This window comes from Passer montanus, unplaced genomic scaffold, assembly GCF_014805655.1.
Source record: "Passer montanus isolate IOZ18808 unplaced genomic scaffold, ASM1480565v1 scaffold5, whole genome shotgun sequence".
NCBI lineage: Eukaryota > Metazoa > Chordata > Aves > Passeriformes > Passeridae > Passer > Passer montanus.
This window is the reverse complement of record NW_024369929.1, coordinates 484,876-507,623: the sequence shown is the minus strand read 5'-3', so window position 1 is coordinate 507,623 and position 22,748 is coordinate 484,876. Positions and strand designations below refer to the sequence as shown.

Genomic DNA, 22,748 nt, shown 5'->3' with positions numbered 1-22,748 from the left:
GACTGTCACACTTAACTTTATTTCTCTTTAAACTCTTAAGAGCTTGAAAAGGTTTTTCTTTCCCTTGAGAAACTAAATGAGCGTTTATGTAGGAGGAAAAAAATATCATCTCTGGCTATATTATTTTACTGTGCCAACCACTGAGTGGGGAGGCTTGACAGAGGATTATGTAGTGAAAAAGACCCAATTTTCCAATGCTTTAATGACTGGACCTTTGTTTTACCTCTCAACTGTGACTATTTAAAAACTACTTGACTGACTTTGCCCTCACACGATGTTGAATGTGTCTTCATTGTCTTGGAGAACAGGGTTGAAATTAAAATGTAATTTAATGATTCAGGTGGTAACACAGGTTACCCAGTAGCTGCATGTGGAGTGTGCCTTTGGGAGCATCCTTTGATATCAAAATTCTTCCCTAGACAAAATTTAATTTACCAGTGTTATGTGGTTAAGGTCCCAAGTTATGGAATACCAGAATGGTTTGGACTGGAAAGGACCTTAAAGCTCACCCCATTCCACCCCTGCCATGTGCAGGGATGCCTTCCACCATCCCAGGCTGCTCCAAACCCATCCAGCCTGGCCTTGGGCACTGCCAGGGATGCAGGGGCAGCCACAGCTGCTCTGGGCACCCTGTGCCAGGGCCTGCCCACCCTCACAGGGGACAATTTCTTCCCCATACCCCATCCATCCCTGCACTCTGGCAGTTCAAAACTACTCCCCTTGCCCTGCCACTACCTGCCTATATAAAAAGTCTCTCTCCTTCCTCTCCTGTCTTTAAATCCTGTGTGAGGAATCTCAACTGAATGTTCAGCCAGCAGCAAAATGAAAGAAAAGTCTCTGCTTTGACTGAAAGAGTTGGAAGCAGATTTTTGCCCAGAGGATTCAGGGTTATACCCGAGCTGCTCTGTCCTCTGGAGAGTTCAGGTTTAACCAAGGCAGGCTCGAGGTGGGAGGGAAGCCAGCTCTGGGAGGAAGGTGCTGTGCCTAAAGGTGGCACAAGAGGACAGGAGCAGAGCTGGAATTGCACCCCAGGCCTCAGTGAGTGCCCGAGTGCTGTGCCAGCAGCAATCCCTGCAGGCTGGGGCTGCTCCTGGAGCCTGGCAGCTGCATTCAGCTGTGCCCAAACCCTTCAGGAAAGGTCATTATTGCCCACCACAAGGGGAAAGGAACTGTAAGAAACAGATAGTTTGGCCATGCAATAGCTGTTTTGTTTCTTGGGGAGGTGGGCTTTGGTAGTTTTATTAGAAGGCAGTGGTGGGTCTGTGGTTGGAAGCTCCCAGGTGGATCTGCTCTTCTCTCTCTTGCCCAAGGTGCTTCATCAGAGTCTGCAGAAAATCAGATAAATCCCACTTTGAGTGTCTTGTGCCAGGCTTGATTCCTTGTGCTGTGTCTCTCTGTGAAAGTTAAGAATCCTTGTCTGTGGCTGCCCTCTCTGCAGTGATAGTTCTTTCATGCCTCCACTTGTTCCTGTACCTTCTGGCTCACTTTTAGTCCAGCCCATTCCCAAAACAACCCCACAATGGCCATGCTCCATCCCAACAGAAATAATAACAGGAGGCAGAGATTCCAGAGGAATGTCCTTCTAAAATGTTCATTTACAGTTAGTCTGCAGCTCAGGGGTTTTTTTAGGATGTATAAATTTACTGTAATAGGAGTGAGTCAGTATGGATATATTGCAGGTAAATCATGTCAGACTAATTTGATCACTTATGCTAATGAAATAACTATCAGGCTAGATAGTGTAAATCTACCTGGTTGTCCATGAGGCTTTAAGAAAATTTTGCCTGATGGATTATGGTCCAAACTCCCTAAATGTAGGTTAAAATAATCTATTATTGAAAAGGGTAAAATCAAAAGGGAAAAAGGCGCAGAGCTCAGGGTGAGTGTCAGTGAGGAGGGGGCTGAGCAGCAGATCCTCTGCTGGGGCTCTTTAATATTTTTATTAAAGATTTACAGGACATGGCAGCGTGTAGGTCATTAAATTTGCAGTTACACAGAGCTAAAGGGATCAGGCAAGACTTACTGGTCTTTCTTTGCAGAGAAATTACTTTCTGGCAGTAAAATCTTGCTGAATTATGCAGGGAGACTGAAAACATGATCCTGACTGGACCAAGATGCTCCGTGGCAGTTGCAGAGCTGGAGGTACAAACTGGGGTTTTTAGGTGGAGATGGGGAGGTTTGTACTGCGAGAGTGAGGGAAGAGAAATCACCTGCAGGACATGGAGAAAGTTTTCCTCAATTTTGAAATTTTTTGGCTCCTTAAGTCACTCTCACCATAAATGTTTGCCCAGTATGGTTGAGAGAAGGTAACTGGGAGCAGCTTCCAGAGTGGTGTGCTGCCTGTGCTGCTGCAGTGGCAGAGGGATGTGCCCTCCTCTTGCAGCCTCTCCAGGAAAAAAGCTCAGTCTTGGGAAGATGTTCTGTAAGTAGCAGCTGATTTGTCGCATGAGATTCTGAGCAGGGGAAGAGTGAAAATAACAGGAAAGTGGTTTTTCCTCTATTTTGGTCTCTGATTTAAATCAGCTCCTGAGGCAGAATTCATTTCTGGGAGAAGAGTGATGCTTTTGAACTGAGATTTCTGCAAAGGGGGAGAACACCAGTGTTTCTGAGCCAGTGGAAGTGTCTAAAGGCACCCAATCACACTTCCAGCACACCCAGGTGCCACACTCCTGATTCCTTCACCACTGAGACACTGAACTGCAACCCTTATATTAGCAGAAGGGCAAAAATATTAACATCCAACCCAGAAAATAAATCAAAGATAGAAGCAAAGATGAAATCTGAAATCCCCATGGAGTGGGAATAACTCACTCCTGGTGCCAGTTCAAAATCCACCACCACAGGAGAATGTAACAATCCTGGCATTTGGTGAAATTAGACCTGACACCGGCCAGGGCCCTGTTATTTTGGTTAGTTAGGAATTGCAATTGTTTGCCACCCATTAGAAATCCCAGTAACCTGTTCTAAGGGCAGGCAAATTAAGATTCCCTCTCTGTGCACGATTACTCATCACACCACAGCTCCACATTAATTGGAAAATAACTGGTGGCTGAGCACATCTCAGCCAGGCTGTCATCGGAGCCCGCACACGCCAGGCTGAGCTCACTCACAATTTGTTGTACACACAACAGCTCACAAAAACCTTGCAGGAAATTAAAGCTCCAATAGCTTATCAGATGCAAAGATAATTATTAATCCTTAATGATCCTGGTAATTTCTTTATGGGAATTTACCTCTACTTCCTTCAGGGCCTCCAGCATGAGAACATACAGTTCCCTTCCTGAACCTCAGCTCTGGATTTTCTTTTATTCAGAGCCTGAATTTTATTTAGATTTTTGTTAGATTATTTAGATTTTCTTTTATTCAGAGCCTGACAATGAGTTGGAGAGGTCTGAGGGTTTGATGGTCCAAGCCAAGCTCCCATGGCATGGGCCTCTGCAGGCTGCACTCACTCACAGACAGGAGGATAATCATGGAATCACTGACTGTGAGGCTTGGAGGGACCTTAAAGCCCATCCAGTCCCAACCCCTGCTATGGGCAGGGACACTTTCCACTAGAGCAGGTTGCTCCAACCTGGCCTGGAACACTTCCAGGGATGAGCTGCTCTTGACAACTGTGGATAAACTGTGAGCTGCAATCATAGCACCTTCCCTCTCCTGCTAATGGGAATCTTGTTTAGCTAAACCAGAACAGAGTGGAAGGGGGGAGATTTAGCTAATTGGGCTGTGTTAGCTGTCTGGGAAGCACCACGAGGTCCTGCAGGGAGACAAGCAGGGGCAGAGAGGCTTCCTAGAGGTGCAACCTGCACTAGGAAGGTGAAATATGCACAGATTTGGGGAGTGAAATGCCCAGTGCTGGTCCAGTCTGTGTTTTGGGAGGAATTACTTGGGATAGGTTTGGTCTGGCCCCATGGCTTGGAGCATTCAATAGCAGTGTGGGTTCTGTGGGTCTCTGGGGCTCTTCCCGTGGCTGAAATGACTCCAGTTCTGCAGGCTGGACCTGACTGTGGTAATTGGTAAGGTCAGGAGAGTCCCCTCAAAGGGGCTGCCCTGCTCCAGACACAGCAAACACCAGCACAGGCATGGGGTGTGCAGGGAGCTGTCAGAGCAGCTCCTCCTTCCTGGAAACAGCAGATGAAAGTTAATCAGGACATGCACAGCCTGGTTTATTGTTTTGATAACACATTCACTCTGAAATGCTGTTGTTCCAGGGAAGCAATAGCTCCCAGTCAGGAAGTTGCTTGTTTTGTGATCAGAATCGCTGTGGCTCCCAAGGGAAGGGATGGCACTGTCTGGGCAGACTTGGATCTGCTGAGAACACTTGCACCTGGTACTCCACCAAGGATCTGGTCTATGGTGGAAAAGTTGCCACTGGTGATGTGGGATTTAGGAGCCAAGACACAGGGCAAGTGGGACACAGCACTAAATGTGAGCAGTGAGAAGTGGAGTTCACCCATTGCCACAAGCTCACAGCTTGTTTTGGCAGGAAGCTGTGCAGGTAAGATCACTTTACTCAATGCATTCACTTTTTTATCCAGGAAATACACTCCTGGTATCCCCCTCCCCGAGTCCACGTGTTCCCTGTGTATCCACACAGCAGCTTGTGACAGTTCAGCAAAGCAGAGATGGAAAAAGACCTTTGTGCATCAGTGCCATGATGGATCGCTTTTTATTTCTGCTCCGATGCCAGGTCTGGATTTGAAATAGAAAAGCAGGATCATGTTTTGTGGAGTAACTTTTGAAGGGGGCCCTGAAGGAGGAATGTAAGTCGGGCTGGAGAGATCAGCACGAAGCAGGAGAACAAAAGCTGCCACTGTTGGGGATGTGGGAGCTGGTGCTGGATGAAGCAGGACCTCCTGCTGTTCGCGGCTCGCTGCTGCCCTGGCCAGGCTGGCATCCTGTGCAGGGGGAATGCAGGGAAGAGCTAATCTATGGAAACAGAAGGACAGACTTAGCTTGAGAAGATGAGCATGCTGAGCTGGTTTCTGCTCTGTTACACCCTGAAACCTCGCTGATATCCGTGCAGCTCCCCAGCTGGAACTCAGAGCAGACGGGGGTTCTTTATGCATTTTCTCCAGAGCCAGACTGGTGAGGATTTGTTGAGGACTGGAGAAACTGATACTGAGATTTTCAGCTCAGCAGGAGGGAATCTCTGTTTGCTTAATTTGGGAAGAGACAGCCCTATAACTTACAGTATGTAAAGCTTAAGCAGAAGTATCCCCTTGTGTAGAGTTTGAGGCAGCCAGGAAAAGTCTTCCAGGCTGCCTGAGCCATTCCACAGGCTTCCTCCATTCCTTCAAATACAGAGAGGCACTTGCTCCAAACAGTTTGTGCAAGGACTAGACTCCAGTATAGTAATCCAGGGATTCCATAGTGTAACCAACCCCCTGTATAATTTCTCCCGGAGATGAGTTAAAGAACCCCTTCTGGAAAACACCCAACCTCGTCATTTCACCTGGTGCCCTGGGGAGCTCTTCCAATGCTGGACATGTTCCATGGCTGTTTCTCTTAGGCTTTACTTCAAGGTTAAATTTACAATTGTCTTGGAAAAGGTATCATTGTTCCCAAGAGTCCTCCCCACCAACTGCCATCCCATATCAGTGCCTGGAGCAGTGATCCTTGATAAGTCACATCCTTGACAAGCTGACACCTTGGGCTCCTTCAGAGGAACGCCGGGCACCTTCCATTTCCCAGCCCCAGAGTCAGTGTTTGGCTTTGAGGAGTTCCTCCTGTATTTTCCCCTTATCCATTAAGGAAGGAACAGAGCCTGGTCATGGCCTTCCAGCAGGTTCCTGGAGCTGTGTGCCAGAAGGAATCCTTCCTGCTGGGATCATCCATTGTCCCTTCTCAGCACTGAGGGAACACAGTCCCCCTTTATGGCAGCTTTAGGGCTATGGCAAATCTCCAATGTCCTCCAAGTTCCTTTTCAAAACTCTTCCTTTCTGAGGCAGCATCCTGTGAGTGTAACCTGAGTTTGTGGTTTCAGATTTCTTACCTTGTGTCTGACTGTTTAAATCACGTTTCACTGGCATGTGGCCAGCTCTCACTCACGTCAGATCCCAGTGTATTGATAGCCCAGTCCTGCTTCTTGTTCCCCTCCCACCAATCTCCTTGGCATCTGCAAACTTTCCCATGACAAGGATTTATATGGAGCCATTCAGATCATTGATAAAAATATTAAATAAACGGCAATGGGAGTTTCACTCTTCTTTTATCCCAGACATTTTTAACCAGTGTAATATTGCTGTATGTTTATTGAGTTGTGGCTATTGGAACATCCAGTAAATATGCCTTTGAAGAACAGCCAGTTTCCAGGAATGCTTTTCACTTCAAATGTGCATTCCCAATCCATTATGCTGGCAGCTGAGGCCTGGGAAAACAGAAATGTTAAATGCATAGGTGTGTTTGTCCCTGCTGGTGCAGGAGTTTGCACCAGTGTAACCAGACCATGCCCTGTGGTGTTGAGGCAGCTCGCTGGCCTTTGGACCAGGAATTGACTCCTTGGCCTTCTGAGGTCCAGCAGGAGGTTTTCCATGTGGCTTGCAGCAGTTTCTGGGTTTAATGTGCTGTTGTTTGGGAAGAGCTCCTGTTCCTGGTTTTATGAGTCAGAGCTAGGCCTGAGCTGCAGCTTACCACAGCCATGCAACTCTGCTTTGTGCCGTGTGTCAGCCAGGCTGGACATTGTCTGTGTGGTTCTGGACATTGTCCCAGTGGTGGTGCCCACCCCTAAAACAGTGTTAATGCACATTTGGGATGTTTCTTTTCAGTTGCCAGCCTGGATCCCAGGGGGAGCAGGGCAGCTCTGAGTGCCACGGGCTGAGCTGGATCTGCAGGTTTATCCAGAGCCAGGTGTGCACAGGTCAGTGCCAGCATCGCCTGAATGGCAGCCTGGCAGGATGATACCTTTGCCACAAAGGATACCTTTGCCACCAACCCTCAGGTTTGTGGGTTGTTCAAGACCTCTCATGGGGAGCTGATTTCATAAGCTCCCTTATGAACCCAGGGAATTACTTATAAATATCCCCTTCACCCTCCAAATCTGCAGCCCAATCTGGCTTGGGAGGTGTGGGCATGGTAGGATCTGGCTTCCCACTTCCAGAGGGCAGGGTTAGATGGGACATTAGGGAGGGAGCCTTCCTTATGAGGGTGGACAGGCCCTGGTACTGGTTGCTCAGTGAAGCTGTGGCTGTCCCTGGATCCCTAGAAGTGTCCAGGGACAGGTTGGATGGGGCTTGGAGCAACCTGGGAGAGTGGAAGGTGTCCCTGCCACAGCAGGAGTGGGATGAAATGATCTTCAAGGACTCATCCAACCCAAACCAGTCTGGCATTCTGGGATTTTCTGATTCTGTGATCTGCCCCTTTTGCAGCACTTCCCAAGAGCAGAGGTGTCACTGTTGGAGGGAGGGATAGAGGCAGCTCTTCTGCTGGCAGCTGTGTAGCAAATTTCCCTGCAGAAATACATCTCAGAATCTCAGAACTGGCCAAATATCCCCTGGCTGGTACAGCAGAGCACAAAGGAAGTGGTTGATATTCAGACCTTGGTCTTTAGCTGTGTAGGAGCTGAAAGCACAGGCAGGGCTGTGCCTCTGGGAGAGAGGCCTGGGCAGCCTTTGGCACAGGAACTGGAGCTCTCCCATGCTACACTGGAGGCAGAGGAATTTTTATTTAAAGGAGGTGACTTGGCCTGTGCCGGAGCTGCCCTGCTGTGCACAGCCCTGATCTCACTGTGGGGTCAGCTCAGCACACACAGCTCTGGAGCAGGGTCATGCCTGGGGAGTTTGGACAGGAATAGAGGAATTGTGACTGTACACAGTGTCATCCAAGTGCTCCATCTCAGGGCTGTTGCTCATGGCACACAGGCAGGAGGGAACAAGAAGGGAGGGCAGCTGAAGGTAATGTCTGCTATAGTCAGCTCAGCGTGGCCTAGGAAGGCTTTAGGCAACGTATCCCCCATCCCTGTCTGCTTTTCATTATTGTTTTTATAGCCAGAAATAAGAGCTTTATTGGCTTTATTCATCTCCTGTCAGATGCCCAATCAACATCTGGCAACGCAGTAATTCCCAGAAAGTGCTGACCTAGTGAGAGCCAGTGGAGCAGGAGGTGTGCAGGAAGGTCTCCATCCCCCTTTCCATCCCTGGCTGCCCTTTTCATTATCTTCCCAGCACAAGTGGGATGTGTACCCCTCCTCACTGGATTTCAGAGCAGCAGGCTCCTGGGAGATCCTGGGACTGGAAGGCACCTGACAAAACAGCTGGGGCATGGAGATAGGGGCAGGAGGAACTGAGCAGGAGACAGGGCATCCCAAAAACTGCTGCTGGGCTGGAGTGGGCCCATGCACAGGGAGGAGATTGGGCAAATGGATCAGAATGGAGCTGGTCCATTCCTTTGAGCAGTGCTGGGCCAGTGTAAGGGATGCACACAGAAAGGCAGAGCAGCTCAGCTCCCCCTCCTCCCATTTGCTTTGTTTGGATTTGCACAGGACTCAGAACTCAGAGCTGAGAATGCAGGGATCCTTCCCAAAGGATCTTCTACAGAGTTTCCTGCATGTTAGAAGATTTTAAGATCCAGTAGAAGACTGAACAGAGAGGAGCCCATTTTTATTTACTTGAGTGCCTATTGGACTCCTAATAAAACGGGGTGTAACAAGCCAGAGGCAAGTTCTGTTCCACTCGGAGATTAGCCGGAGTGTGGCTGCTCCAGCAGGTCCAGCAGGTTCCCTGTCAGATCCCTGGGCTCCCACACTGGATCTCCTGAGCCCCCTTTTCCCACACGGTCCCGCCCTGTCTTCTCCCTCAGGTGTGGGTGGCTTGGTTTGTGGGACCTGCCTTTCCACATCTTGGCTTTCCTTTGCCCCCTCTCCTGCATTCCAGCTCCAGCCAGTTGGTCAGGGCAGTTCCTCCCTCTTCTCTGTCCTACAGTTGGGTCCTTTTCTGCTGGCCACTTCCATGGCATGTTCTCCTCTGTTCCTGTGGCACTGTTCCTGTCCCTCTGATCCTGCTCCTGTCCCAGACCAGTGGCTGCCCAGCTCTTTGATGTGCCCTCCTGCACCATAAAACCTCCATGGGCTCTGCAGCCCCTCTGGAAACGCTTCCCAAACCTTCATCCTGAGACAGCATCCAACCAAGGCCACTTTGTGACTTCAAGTGATTTTGTCACCTTGTGTCTGCACTTTGTGCCTGTGATGAGTGGAGTGGGTTCCCCTTTCTTCCTGCCCAGAAGTGGAGCCAGGGCAGATGGTCTTTGGCTCCAGGAGGGAAAAGTTGTATCCCAACATAGATATTCATATATAAATATAAATCCTGCCAGTGAAACAAGGACTCAGACCCTTGTAGCCCAAAGCAATGCCAGGTACCTGCAGCCCGCTGCCATCCTGCCCTTTCTGGGACATGCAGTGTCCCCAGGCCCCCAGAGCTGGGTGTCTGTGCCCATCCTGCTCCAAACCTGCAGCAGAAGACACAGCTCACTCAGAGAGAGGTCCCAAACTGCCTCATCAGCTGCCCACTCATGTGAGCAAATGCCACCACTGGGAGCCGAGGCATCGCAATCCAGCCCAGAATGCTCCTTTGAAGACATTTCAGCAGCTCAATTAAGTTTCCACTTGTGTGTTTTCTTTTCCCCCCCTTTGCTTTCATGGTCATTTAAAACAAATAAAGTGAGCAGAACACGGCAGCGTGATAACCACCCTTTAATTCCCTTCCCACGGGTCTCCTGATTATTTGGTGATTCAGCGGCAGCGGGGGGAACGCTTACGGAAAGGAGGGTTGGAGCTTCCCACAGGGATGGCAGCTCACAGCCCCGGGCCCCCGAGCCCTGGGGAGGAAATACGTGCCTGGGGTGTCCTTTTCAGTGCCGTGGATGTGCTGGATGCAGGGCAGAGCCCGGGCCCCGGGCGAGCAGCGGCCCCGTTCTCAGTGCCCTCGTTGTTCTCGCATTGTGCTCTGGGGACGGCACCAGTGCTCGGGATGTATTTCACGCTTCTGTGCAAACACAATATGAGATGAAGAATTCATACCCTCGCACAAGACCAGAGTGGATTTTCTCATAATAAGGAAAAGCAGCCAGATCGGAGCCTGCCAATTCCTGCCCCGTGCTCCCGCCTTCCCTAGGAAGTTCAAACAAGCCTGTGCTTTTAAACTGGAGCAGAGAAGTATATTGCATTTTTAAAAAAACCAACACAAATCCTTTTGGATCTTTTTTACATTATTCCCCCCACCTCTGTCTCGGTAGGTGACTTTTCCAGCCCTCCCCCACTTGGTCTGCTGGGTCTGAGTGGGGGTGGAGGAGAATTCCATGTGTTTTATGTGTGTGAACAATTAATAGTGGGACTGCGTCTCGCTGGAAGAGCATGTAAAACACACCCCAGGAGGGGGAAAAGAACAACTGCCCAGCCTGCTAAACACTCCAGAGCTTTTCCTGTCCTGCAGGAAAGCATGATGTGGGGGTTTGCTTATTCATCAGCAGCAGTAAATAACGGGCCTCACCTTGAGCTCTCCTTCAGCCACTTCTGCTTCTCCCCAGCCTCCAGGCTGGCAAGGAAAGGAAATACTTGCTGTCCTCTGGGTGACAAATTGGGGGTTTATAGCTGTTCACATTTTAGCTTTTGTTTCCTCCCTGAAAAGTTCTGTTCTCATCCTTGTGGCTTTGTGTTTCCCAGCAGCTGAAGTGCTTCTGCCAGCCTGACACTGGAGGTGAGTCCTGATCCCAGTGCCTGAGCTGCCACTGCCACCTCCCAGCTGGGCACTGTGCATGCAGGTGCTTTTCCTGGGCAGGATGCAGGGTGCACCTGAGTCATTCCATACATTTATCATCTGATCCCTTGGAACAGCTGGGTCAGCAGCTGCTCCCTTGTGCACTTCATGGAGATGTTTCCATCCCTGGGCGCCATGGAAGTCCCAACAAGCCACGAGTGGCCAGGACCTGCCGAGGCGTGTTCATCCAGACACTGGATCCCTGAAACCTGTGCTTTCCCCAGCACCTTCATAAAGTGTCCTGAGTTCAGGTGATTCAGGGAGCACATTTCTGGACTGTCAGCGAGCTGCATCCATCACTCCCCTGAACATGCACCAGATTGTTAATGCTCCAGGCCAAATACCACGTCTTTTTTAATGCCTACCAAATGTAGTGCGTGCTGCTGGCTTTATATTTATAATAATTATTAAAGTAATGGCAGTAGCTGCATTCCTATAGGCTAGAAGTGGCCAGGAACAGACAAAAAAAATGATTCATTGTTCCAATTAATGCTCGAGCTCACACCGGTGATTAATTAGCCTGGCGATAGCGCTATGCAAAAGATCAGGGTAGCATTAATAGGGAGACACGTGCTGACTTTTAAGATGGTTCCAGCCCTCTTTAGTGCCTTTCCTTGGGCCTGTTTAATTAGAGGCAGTGGCACGGGCTCGCTCCGCGCCGACACCCCGACGGCAGGCACTGAGGAATATTTATATGACAGGGTGCCGTGGAAAACTTCAAAATTAAATTCCCATCCAGGTCTCTAAATATAATTCTGAAATGTCAGAGATGCTGGGAAGAACGCTGGCGCTGGATGAAGTTGCTGTCAGGGAGAGGCAATAGTGTGCCAGATTTATACAGGCCTGAATAGGCAGGTGTTTTTCAGCTCTGGTGTTTAAGGAGCCTGAGGTGCTCTGGTGGATGTATTTCACCTGTGGGAGGCACAGGAGCCAACAGGAACACTGCTGGAGCCTTGTGTGCCTGCTGTGGAGCGGGGAGATGGAGCAGGGGCAGCTCCCAGGAGCCTGTGAGTTCCCAGGGGGCACAAACCATTCTGGAGCACCAACCTTTGAAGGTGAGCCCTGTTGGCAAAGTTTCTCCTCCTGGTTTTATTCATCTCTCCTGCTGTTGCCTCATTATCTCTCCCTTGTGCACACTGGTGCCTCCCACCACCCCAATTCATTTTTCCCAGTTGCAGCAGCTATTGAGTGGTTTCTAGGATGGGGTTGTGCCAGTGGCCCCCTGGCTGCTCCCAAATCGCTGACGAGGCTGATTCCTCTGTTCACACTTCAATCTGGGAGCACCAGCAAAGTCCCATCTTGGCTGACTTAATTGTTAGAAGCTGCAGCCCCAATGTCTTTGTAAATAAAATAGTTTCATCTCATGGGGCCTGCCTGGAGAGAGGGGAATAAATACATCAATATGTAAATGGATCTGCAAGAGGAGGATGAACTGGGACTTTGAAAAACTGATAAAGCATCTTAGGAGATGCGTTGTCACTGCACTTTGTGCATATTCTGATGAAGCAGACAGTGAGGCTGGATCTCAGCCTGGGTTGGGGAGGGAGGGAGGGAGGGAGGGAGGGAGAGGGAAATGAAGAGGGAGGGAGGGAGAAGTGTGGGCACCAGCACACCGTGACTGCAATTCTTGTGTGGATTGATTTGACTCAAATATATTCTGAGGCTGGTTTAATTGCTCCTTTAGTCTCAGGCTTTGATTTTCCTGTTGTTTTCACATCTCTGCCACTGAGTCTTTCCTGCATTTCAAAGCAGTCTGGCTGGGGCAGTGTCCAGCCAGGGAGTCAGCACCTGTCCCTGCCCAGCTCTTGCCCAGTTTCTCAGCAAAGTGGGCATGTGTTAATGACAGCAGTGGTCAGGCTTTTGCTGGATGGGTGTTTCAGCTGTGTAACAGCATCGGGGGTTATTTTGGAAACAAATCCTGAAGCTTTTGGGACACCTTGTTCATGACAAACCTGTGCTGGTGTAACTCCCACAGGAGATGGGAGGGAACTGGGGGAGAGCAGCTGCAAGGAGCACGGAGAAGGTGCAGTGGCCAGTGTGCATCCTGCAGGACCCTGCCTGGCTGCCTTTTCCTTTTCCTTTTCCTTTTCCTTTTCCTTTTCCTTTTCCTTTTCCTTTTCCTTTTCCTTTTCCTTTTCCTTTTCCTTTTCCTTTTCCTTTTCCTTTTCCTTTTCCCTCTCCTTCTCTTCTTTTCTTTTCTTTTCTTTTCTTTTCTTTTCTTTTCTTTTCTTTTCTTTTCTTTTCTTTTCTTTTCTTTTCTTTTCTTTTCTTTTCTTTTCTTTTCTTTTCTTTTCTTTTCTTTTCTTTTCTTTTCTTTTCTTTTCTTTTCTTTTCTTTTCTTTTCTTTTCTTTCTTTTTTCTTTTTTTCTTTTCTTCTCCCTCTCCCTTTCTTCTCCTTCTCCCTTTCTCTTTCTCTCTCCCTCTCCTCTCCCTTTCTCTCTCCCTCTCCTTCTTTTCCCTCTCCCTCTCTCCCTCTCTCTCCCCTCCTCCCCGCGGTTCCCGGTGCCATCCCGGGCCGGCTCCGCTCGGGCGCAGTGCCAGGCACTGGCCACCGGAGCCCCTGGGCTGTGTCGGGCCAGGGCAGCCCTGTCTGTCCCCGCGGGCCCCGGGCGCTGCTCCGGGCCTTTCCCGGCCGCAGAGCAGGCTGCCGCTCCCCCCGCCGCGCTGCCTCGGCGCCGCTCCCTCCTCTCCGCGGGCGCAGCTCCAGCCCTTGTTTTGCAGCGCGCCACGTGGAATTTTATCACCTTCAACAATGAAATCTGTCACCTTCAAGCTGCCTTATTGTGATCTGGAGACTCGTGCCCGGCCGCTGGAATTGGGCTCTGTCACAGAGCACCGCGTCCCTCCCCAGCACTTACGCCCATGACCGACTTGAGGGGACTTTAGGGACCACAAATGTGCTGGTTTGTCCCCGGGATCAGGTCGTTAATTGATCTTTTTCCTTTCTTTTCTCCCTCTGCCTCCTCCTGTCTCATGTGCGTCTCAATCTGCTCCACCCCCCCTCCAGCTCGGAGAATAAATCCCACCAGCCCCGCAGTGCAGCCAGCGTTGAGGAGGAGATCCGCGAGGTTAAAGAAGCATAAATACATATTGAAAAGGATGGATGGCACCCTCGTGTTGCATCAGGTGTAGAAACACAGGTGTTTGAGTCATTGCTGCTGGACCGTCTCTGTGCCAAAGTGATTTAACAGTAAAGGCAGGGAGTGTGCCTCCTCAGCAGGATGTCACAGCTCTTCAAGGGGGCCTTTCTGGGGACACTTCGGTAATAAATTGACTTTATTAATCTGCTTTAATTACCTGCTAAGATCAGAATGCTTGCTGCATTTCTCTGGTGTGTATTGTAGCTGCATTTTTCCTTTAGGGGGTGAGTAGTTTGCCCTGAAATGCAGTTATGTACTTTTGTGTACACATTTGTATGGGCTAATTATAACCTCACCGTCAGCGCTGCAATATCTGTACAGCAAAAGGGTTGTCACTGCTTGGAAATGCCTGCTTTGGAGCAGAAATCAGACCTTTTTTGTGAAATCATTTGGTCACATCTTTGGGGTTTAGATTTTCAATGAATAATCAATACCCGCAACAAAAGATTTAAACAAAAAAAAAGGTGTTCATTGAAGTTTCTCCACAGGAAAAAATCGATCCCATGTATTATTAAATACAAAGAGACTTATGTCTTGAGTTTCATCTTGCCACAGCTTATAATAACCCTTCAGAAGCTTGAAGCAGGGCTTTTTTTCATTAAACAAAATGTTGGGTTCCCCTGAGCATCTCTCTACTTCATTACAGGCATGTGTTGGAAGTTGCCTGTGCCCAGCAGCTCTGGCCTAGAGGGTTGAGCTCATCCCTGCCCATGTTCATAAAAATGGGAATATTTATTTCCAAAGTGGCTGCATAAGGAGTGTCAGCACATGAACAGTGACAGGGAAACACATTTTCTGGATGGCAGGTTTAAACATCTGCCTCCTGAGCACCTGGCTAGGGAAGTGGGGCCATGGAGAGGTCACTGGTGACTAAAGGTGCAGTGCGTGATGCTGCAGCCTCAGAGCAATCCCCCATCTCTGTGCAGTTACTGTGCACTTGGACACTTTAGGACATAACAGTGTCCTAGGGCTGGGAATACAAGGATTTCCAGCACCACGAGAAAACCCTAATTGCTCTGTCCCTTTATCTTTGGATTTTCCAGAGGTGGGACTCCAAGGCAGCCAGGCAAACTTGGAATGAAGAAATGCTTCAGTCATATTTTCATTCCCCATGGCCAAGTTCCAGTCTCCAAAATGGGATTAGCAGGGTGAGATACAGCTGAGTTTCACTCTGCCAACCTTCAGCAGCTTCTGTGGCAGCCCTGGGCCTGGCAGAGCTCTGGGGATGCCCCTCTGTGGATGTGCCAGGCAGCTCTTGCTGCCTCCAGCCTGTCCTAAGCCAGGCTGTCCCACTGACTGCCCCAGCTGCAGAGTTCTTGTGGCAAGCCAGTGCAAACCATTCCTCCAGCACACACAGATTTGTTTTGCAGGGTAAAAATAAGCAGCAATGCAAATATCCTCCTCTGTTTCATTTCCCCCTGTCTTTTTTCCCTCTTTGCTTCAGGAAAGCTGGAGGAGGCGAGGCAGGATTGACACTTTCTCCCGCCAAGGGCTTTTCCTAAGATGCCTGCTGGGAACACTCCTGTGTGTTTCTCTTTAGGTGGGAGCTCTTTTGATTTCCTCACTGCCAAAGTTGCACCAAGGCGCCTGGAGAAGGATTTGCTGCTTGCTTATGAAATCCATTCTCCCTCGAGGATCTGCTCTTTCCAGCTTGATAAACTCTTAATTCTTGCTGTCTAACAACACCAAGGGACTGTGTTTTGTGCTTTGATGAGTGTTTGGTGATTGATGCTCATTTGTGCTTGCAGGAGATCAGTAACCTCATTTCAGTTTTGCCAGAACATCGGGACAAAAGCTCTGTGTCCTTCTCCCTTCTTGGTCAGGTCTGTGTCCTTCTCCCTTCTTGGTCAGGTACAAATGAAAGAGAAAGTGGAGAGGCTGCAGCCTGTCCAGAGGCACCCTCTCACCAGCAGGCTGAGTCCTGGCACTGTTTGTGCCCCACTTTGCACAGGGGCACGTGGGAAAGGATGTGCTTGGCTATTTTTGCTATCCTTGTTTTATCTTTTTTTTTTTTAGTCTTGGTTCTGTTCACTGTCTGGGATATTTGGAAGAAGCTGTTGTAACTTGGCATGGGAGGAGATTGCTTAAATATTACCTCACAGAGTCGATGTAAATTTAGAGTAGATAAGACCTGGACTCCAAATACCTTTTTAACCCTTTACTGTCTTTTCCAAGTCCATGCCCTCTGCTTTTTCTGAGCTCTTTCCAGCAGTTGTGAGAGGAACATGACTCCTGTTTCATCACTTGTCTGTGATACCCAAACAGTTTCTACGTGGCCAGCAGAGAGATCTCTCACTGCACACATGGGCACACACACAGGTACATCCTCTGGGGAAGGATTTTTCAGCAGAAGAAATCCCAGAGGAAGGATGCCCATAATGATGAATGCACAGAAAATATGCAATCCTACATCCAGATAGCCAAATAATATCATCCACCAAACTGTGACACTGTTCTCAGAGAGTAAATGTCATTTCCCTTTAAAAAATCCATTTTCTTTCTTTAGGATAAAGGACACTTGGAGCACCTGTACTGAAAGAGAGAAGGTGAAGAAGCCTGTGAGCATTCCCTGCCTCCTCTGGTCTTATGCAGATTCTAAACACAGGTCTGGTTGTTTCTTATATATATTTATTTTTCCTCTCTGCTTTTTTGCTTTGAAGTATCTGCCTGTGTTCTCAATGAAGAACAGCTGAGAGATCAGCAAAATGGCTTAAGAATTCAGCAGGCTGTGAGCTATTTGGATTGAAAACAGTGCCTGGGAGAGAGCTCTTCACACTGCCTCGCTAAACAATCTCCTCCTGTCACCATCGGGTGGTTGCTGTCCTTTGTTTGTCACCTTCCCTCTGACTCTCAAGAGCCTTCCAGGGAATGAAGGAGGCTTCTTTTCTTTTTCCTTTGTTAAATTCCCCCAAGTCCTCGTTTAAAAACCCACAGCACAGCCCTTATGGCCCATCTGCTGTTGTTTCAGGTTTTCTCCATGGCTTTGTTCACCATTTCCCCATTAAGCAAACCCTGGATCCTTGGGAGCCACAAGCAGGACCCGAGTGCCACCCTCATCTCCAGCTCCCCCTCTGTGTCCTGCCAAAGAGGAGTTGCCCACAGAACACTCAGGCACAGATTCTGGAGTGTCTCTAAAGCCATTTTTTCCAGAAATTCCTGTTGTTGTTGTTCCTGCTGACCTCTGTGGGCTGTATCTTTTCCAAATGTTTCTGACGTTTCTCACAGGGTAATCGGTGAATGTCACAGACAAGAATTCTGCTGACTTCATTTTAGCTTCTGTTCCCCATTGGATGGGCTCCTCTCTTTATGGGGGAATGCCTCCAGCCAAAAAGAGAGGAAAAAACCCCCCAGCCCCCGAGCTAAGTGAAAGCAGGCCCAAAGGGAAGCGCGTTCCTGCCGCAGTGCCTCTCGCTGGCTGGCTTCTGTTCCGTGCTTGGGGATGTGCCAGACTCCAGTGCCTCTGTGCTTTTGATTCCTGTTTATCCCCGGCAACATGATTGTCTATAATTATATATAATCTCCTCCTTGTTTACTCTTCTTCCTCCAGGTCTGAACGCGAGCGCGATGGCAACTCTGTGCTCCGTCTGCCAGGGCTCCAACCGCTCCTCTCCATCCTCCACCTTCTTTTTCCAAAGTAACAAAGCCATGGATTTCCTCCACCCCTTCCCTGCGCCTCCCCTCCCCCTCGCTGGCACCGGGGTTATTTATACAGAATGTGGAAACAATTTGCAGGAAAGTGAACAATGTAAGTGGGAGCGAGGGAAGGGAGGCAAGTTCGTAGTGCACGCTGAGAGCCCCAGCAGTGAAAGGCTGCTTTTTGGGGAGCACAGGGAGCAGACTGGTTTCCTTTCTTCCTTCTCCCCTCTCTCACCATCTCCCTGAGCTCCTTCTGTCCTGCTGGAGTCGAGGCCAAACCAGAGCAACCAGATCTGAGTGCGTTTTGGAGGACGTTCAGGTTGGATCCCGCCCTGCAGCGCAGCTCCGTGAGGCGGTGTCTGTGTTCTCAGTCCCCTCGGAGGTTCTGCTCTCGGATCACTCCTGCTCCTGGATTAGCATTAATGAAGAGCATGTGTGCTCCAGAGGTCCTGCTCCAGGCCCTGGAGCTGCAGCACTGCCTGGTGTTAGACACAGCTATTCCCAGGAACAGCTCAGCTCAAAGAGGACATTTCTGGGAGTGAACGGGGCAGGAACTTCTTGCAAAGTCTAATTTCAGTCTTTCTGCCCTCACCTGCTCAGCACTGCATTTCCAGGGCATCCCAGCACCTTGCTGGCTCCATTGGGAGCATGTCTGTAAATCCAGCAGTTTCCATGAGTGCTCTGGGCTGGGGAAGCTGAACCAGCACTCACTCAGCACCTCTGAGCAGTTCTGGGCTCTTCAGGCCTTGCTCTGCACGGTGAAGTCCTCAAAGGGAGATGATCCAAACACACACATCCTTTGGGGAAGGGCCATAGGCATTGCAGATGGAAGGGAATGTTATCCTGAGTGTTATCCTGGGTTCCAGGTCGGAGCACAGCAGCTGCCCTGGCCACAGCAGGGGCCTCCTGCCCTCCTGGGAGTTTCCTGTCCCAACAGCCTCAGCCTTGGGATGGGATCTGTGCATTGTGCTGAGCTGGTAGGGCAGGGCCAGGAAGCTGCCAAGTAGGACAGTGTGTTCTTCCCTAAACCAGGCACATTCCTGGCTGAGAACTGGTGCAGCTGATCCACTGTGCTCCTGCAGCACAGAGGGACAGTCAGAAGGAACCTCTGGTGGGCTTTTCCTTCCTGAGAATCCATCCTCTCCACTTCCCAGTTCTTCCTGCTCCTTCTTGGTCATTGTCCACACACACAGTGTGACCTTCCCGTGGATGTTTGTTCTGTAACCTGCCATGTCTGCTCTCCCACCTGGAATGGCAGGTGGGTCTGGGCAGGCTGGGCCTCCCAAAGCTCAGGGCACAGCAGAGCCTGTTCCAAATGCTGCTCCCTTTAGCCAGTTCTTGGCTGAGTTCACAACTGCAGGAGTAGAGCCCAGGAAGGGCTGGAGCAGACACCTTGGTCACCGATGTTTTCTGGTCAGGGCAGTTCAGCTCTTTGGGTTCTCCTGATTCTCACTGACTCTGAGAAGGGTCCAGGAAAACAATTTCTGTCTTCTCTTCCAATCCAGGCACCAGCATGGACTGGGAGCAGACAGAACTCAGGCCCAGCAGAGCTGGGGGGGTCACTGGTTCCCACTGCAGCCACACCGTGTCCAGGAGCACAGCATGAGCCACAGCCTGGCTGCTTCCCATCTCTGCTCCTGGCAGGAGCCTGCTGGTGTCTGAGCACCTGCCCAGGCTTGTTCCACACTGTGCTTCCCTGCTGGCAAAGGGAGGGATAGGAGAGAGCTTGAATCTCTCAGCCTCTGGAGAGAGAGCCCCTCGGGCAGGCTTGGGCAGGAGGGCAGCAGCTCTGCTGCTCACAGGGGCCTCTGGGCAGACACAGACATCTCCAGTCTCTCTGTGACTCCCAAGGGTCTCCCCTTTACTCCTGGAGAGATGTGGCCTTGAGTTACACGACATGGAGAGCTCTCAACCCACTTTTGACAGGTTTGGGCAAAGTGGAGGCTTGAAGCTCCTATAGAGACTAATCTGCAGAGACCAGAGGGACCAGGGTAATTTCAGGGCAACAGCCATTGGAACACTTGTGCTTTTCCCCTTCTGTTCTAAATGTTCAAATTCTCACAAAAATGAGACAAACTCTCCTTGCAATGACTGTGCTGCTGAAAACATTTGGAATTTCCTCTTTCATCTGGTTCTTTCTTTTTTTTTTTTTAATTATTTTGAGGGTTCTTTAGATGAGAACAGATTTGCATTCCTCCCTCCCTGCTGCTCACTTCCCACCTGAAATCTTCGGCTTCTCTCTGCAGTTCCCAACACAATGGTGAGTGAAATCCTGAACAGAGCATTCAAACTTGAGGTGAGGAAAAGCAACAGCAGCAGATGGGCTTGTAAACAGCAGAGACCTGGCTCAGGCACAGAGGTCCTGGTGGAGCAGGAAGGAGCAGGAGGGTTGGTAAACACAGAGCAATTTCCATTTTCTGGGCTGAAATGTGGGGATCTGGGGAGGGGAGGGCGGTGTAGAACAGCAGCTCTCCCATTCTGGCACAGTCAGCTCTTCCCAGCAGAAGCTGTTCCTGTCAGAACTTGCAGCAAATGGGAGAAGATGGGAAAGTGGGGGACGTTTTCCATCATCAGGGAATTTGTGGGTGATGAAAACAAGATTTCCAGCAGCACTTTTGCACAAGTCTTTGTTTCTAAAGAGGTATCCTGCTGTTTTCCTGCCATTCTTCCCTTCCCTGGAATTCCTTCTGAAACTCAGCAAACTTGGGAGAAACTTCACCAGTATGAAATTCCCAAAAGTTACCTGAAAATTTTCAGCTGGACAGAGGAAAAAGAAACCCAGAGCAGAGTCCCCACAAGTGAAAGAAAAAAGCAGAATAAGGAGGCTCAGTTCCGCAGTTTATTGAGCCCAGAGGGATTTCTACAAACCACATGGCATCAGGTGTGACAGAAATGAGGAATGAAAACCAACGTGGAACAATGGAGCAGCCCAAAACTCTCACAGGCCAGCGAGGCTCCAGAAAGGTTGGAGAGGCTTAAACAGCCCCTTAATGGGCTGGCCATGAGCAGCCTCTGCACCTTGTTCTGTCAGGAGAAAGTCCTGAGTCGTGTCATGGGTGTTCTTGCCTTGGACAGGGAGACTGCACGTCCTGTGGAGCCAGGATTCATGGAAAACAGAGACTGATGAAAGATGGTTCTGGGCTGGGGTTTTGGGGAGGTTTGTGCTTGAGCTGGGGTTGAAGGGCTGTTGTTTCTGTTTTTCTTGGGGATTGGGAGGGGAGAGGTTACTGAGTCCCTGAACCTTAATGTAACATGATTAGAATCTGGAACAGACTCCAAACCAGACATTTAGGGACTACTAAATGTACAAAGCAGCTTGGATATCTATTACCAGAGTTCATCCAGTCCTGGAAAAAGCCTCTGAAATGGGCAGTGCTTTAACAAAGTACAGATGTCTGGGGACTCAAAATACAAGGAAAAATTATGAGGAGGAAGAGATAACACTTTCTCCATTTCTTAGAGAGGGAGAAAATGCCAGAAAGTTATTAACTTTATTCCCAGGACTGTGGTAGCTGGACAGGGATCCAAGGTTAAGGTGGTCCCCATGACCTGACACTTGCAGAACAAGTGGGCTCCCTGCATCCTGACACGAGGAGTTCTAGGCAGATCTGTAATCCCCAGTAATAACCTTGGAGGTTAATTGGCATCTGGAAATTAGTTTATTAGGTAGGTGGGCTAGAGGGGGTTTAATTATGTGTTTAGATCAGTGTTGCTTCAAGCATTAATTTTGCCTGGGAAAGGAGGGTGTAATGTCAGGAGCATTTTCACACTTTCACACTGCTTAGATTGAGCCAGGGGGGACTGGAGAGAGCCCGTGCACTGTTGGGGAGGATGGGAATGAGCTCTGAGCAAAAGCATCTCTTTGTTGTTTTGGGCCAAAATTCCCTGGACTTCGTGTAAGGCCCAGTTTCCTGAGAATGGCACTCAGCACTTTTTGGACTGTCAGGTTGTCAGAAGGAATCCCTCTGAAATACACGTTAGATTTCTTTTTTTGGGCCTTATTTCTCTTTTCTGCTTTGTGTCATATTCTCCTCGCAGCTTTCCAGAGCAGAGTTACTCTTCCACTTGTTCCCTTTTGCCTCCTGCTGAGTCAATTCCTTTCTTTTCCAACATTATTTGTACTGTAGTCACTCCCAGAATCTGGGAAATCATCCTCAGAAGTCTCCCCATCTCCTGAGCTTACTGCCAACTCTCCCACTAAAGCTTTGAATTCTTTGTTATAAAGAAGAATAAAAGGCCAGCAAAGTGCACCTCGACACCCATTCAGGTACCATTACCCTGTAATTCTTTAAAAACTCCACGTGCATTTATAGTCACTGGGAAGTGCTGGACTGGGAAGCCTCTGGACTAAATTGGTGTTAGCACATGAAAGAGAGCCAGTCCTGCCTGGGCAGCAGGCTCTGGGCAGGTTTGGTCACCGGCTCGCTCGGTGGGCTCGGGACAGTCATTGCCTGCCTGTGCCCCTGCTGGCAGTGCCCAGCTCCAGCTGTGCCCTTTGCATGGGGAGCTCCTCGGGACACAGCCTGTCCCCCAGCCGTGGAGCTGCAGCAGAGCTGAGGTGAGCAGGGAGCACAAACAGGGATGAGAGGAATGCCAGACAGCAGGGCAAGGTTCCCAGACACGCTGCCCTGTGAGCACGGCTGGAACCCCAGTGCTGCAAACTGTCTCTGTTCCCAGCCTTGCCTTCTCTCTGCCAGCCAGCAAAGCGTTCATCACTTCCAAATACAGCAGTCAGGTGAGCTGGCAGCTTCCCAGTTCCACTGGGAAATGGGAAATGGGAAATTGCTACACTCACTTTGCAAACTCAAGCAGAGCCTGATCGGACCCTCCATCCAGCCTGGAGCTGCCACCTCCCTGCAGGTGAAAAGCTCCTTGTGTTTCTGAGCCATGCCATGCCATGCCATGCCATCCCATCCCATCCCATCCCATCCCATCCCACCCCATCCCATCCCACCCCACACCATCCCACTCTGCCCATGCTCCAGCCTGCTCCAATTTGCCAGCAGAGAAATCCATTTTCTCCCCTCCTCCCTTGTTTGAGAAGCTGCAGACACATCCCTTGGCTTTCCCTGTTCTCTGCAGGCTTTTCCAGAGCCCTTTCCTCCTGCTGTTTGTTCGTTCCCTGCACTCCATCCCATCTTTTGTCTCCCTCCCTGGTTTGATGCAGCATCTCGCTGGTCCTGCCTCACACTCTGAGCAGGGGTATTAGATGGATTCCCCATAG

General features: G+C 49.8%; 1 long non-coding RNA gene across 1 annotated transcript in view; it reads left to right on the top strand.

Annotated features, from left to right (window-relative positions):
• LOC120508831 overlaps window positions 1-18,330 on the top strand; it is an 83,486-nt gene extending 65,156 nt beyond the window's left edge. Inside the window, exons 6-7 of the long non-coding RNA XR_005629099.1 lie at window positions 16,395-16,493; window positions 17,436-18,330. This is a non-coding gene — a long non-coding RNA (uncharacterized LOC120508831). The remainder of the gene's footprint in view (window positions 1-16,394; window positions 16,494-17,435) is intronic.
• The last annotated feature ends 4,418 nt before the right edge of the window (window positions 18,331-22,748 follow it).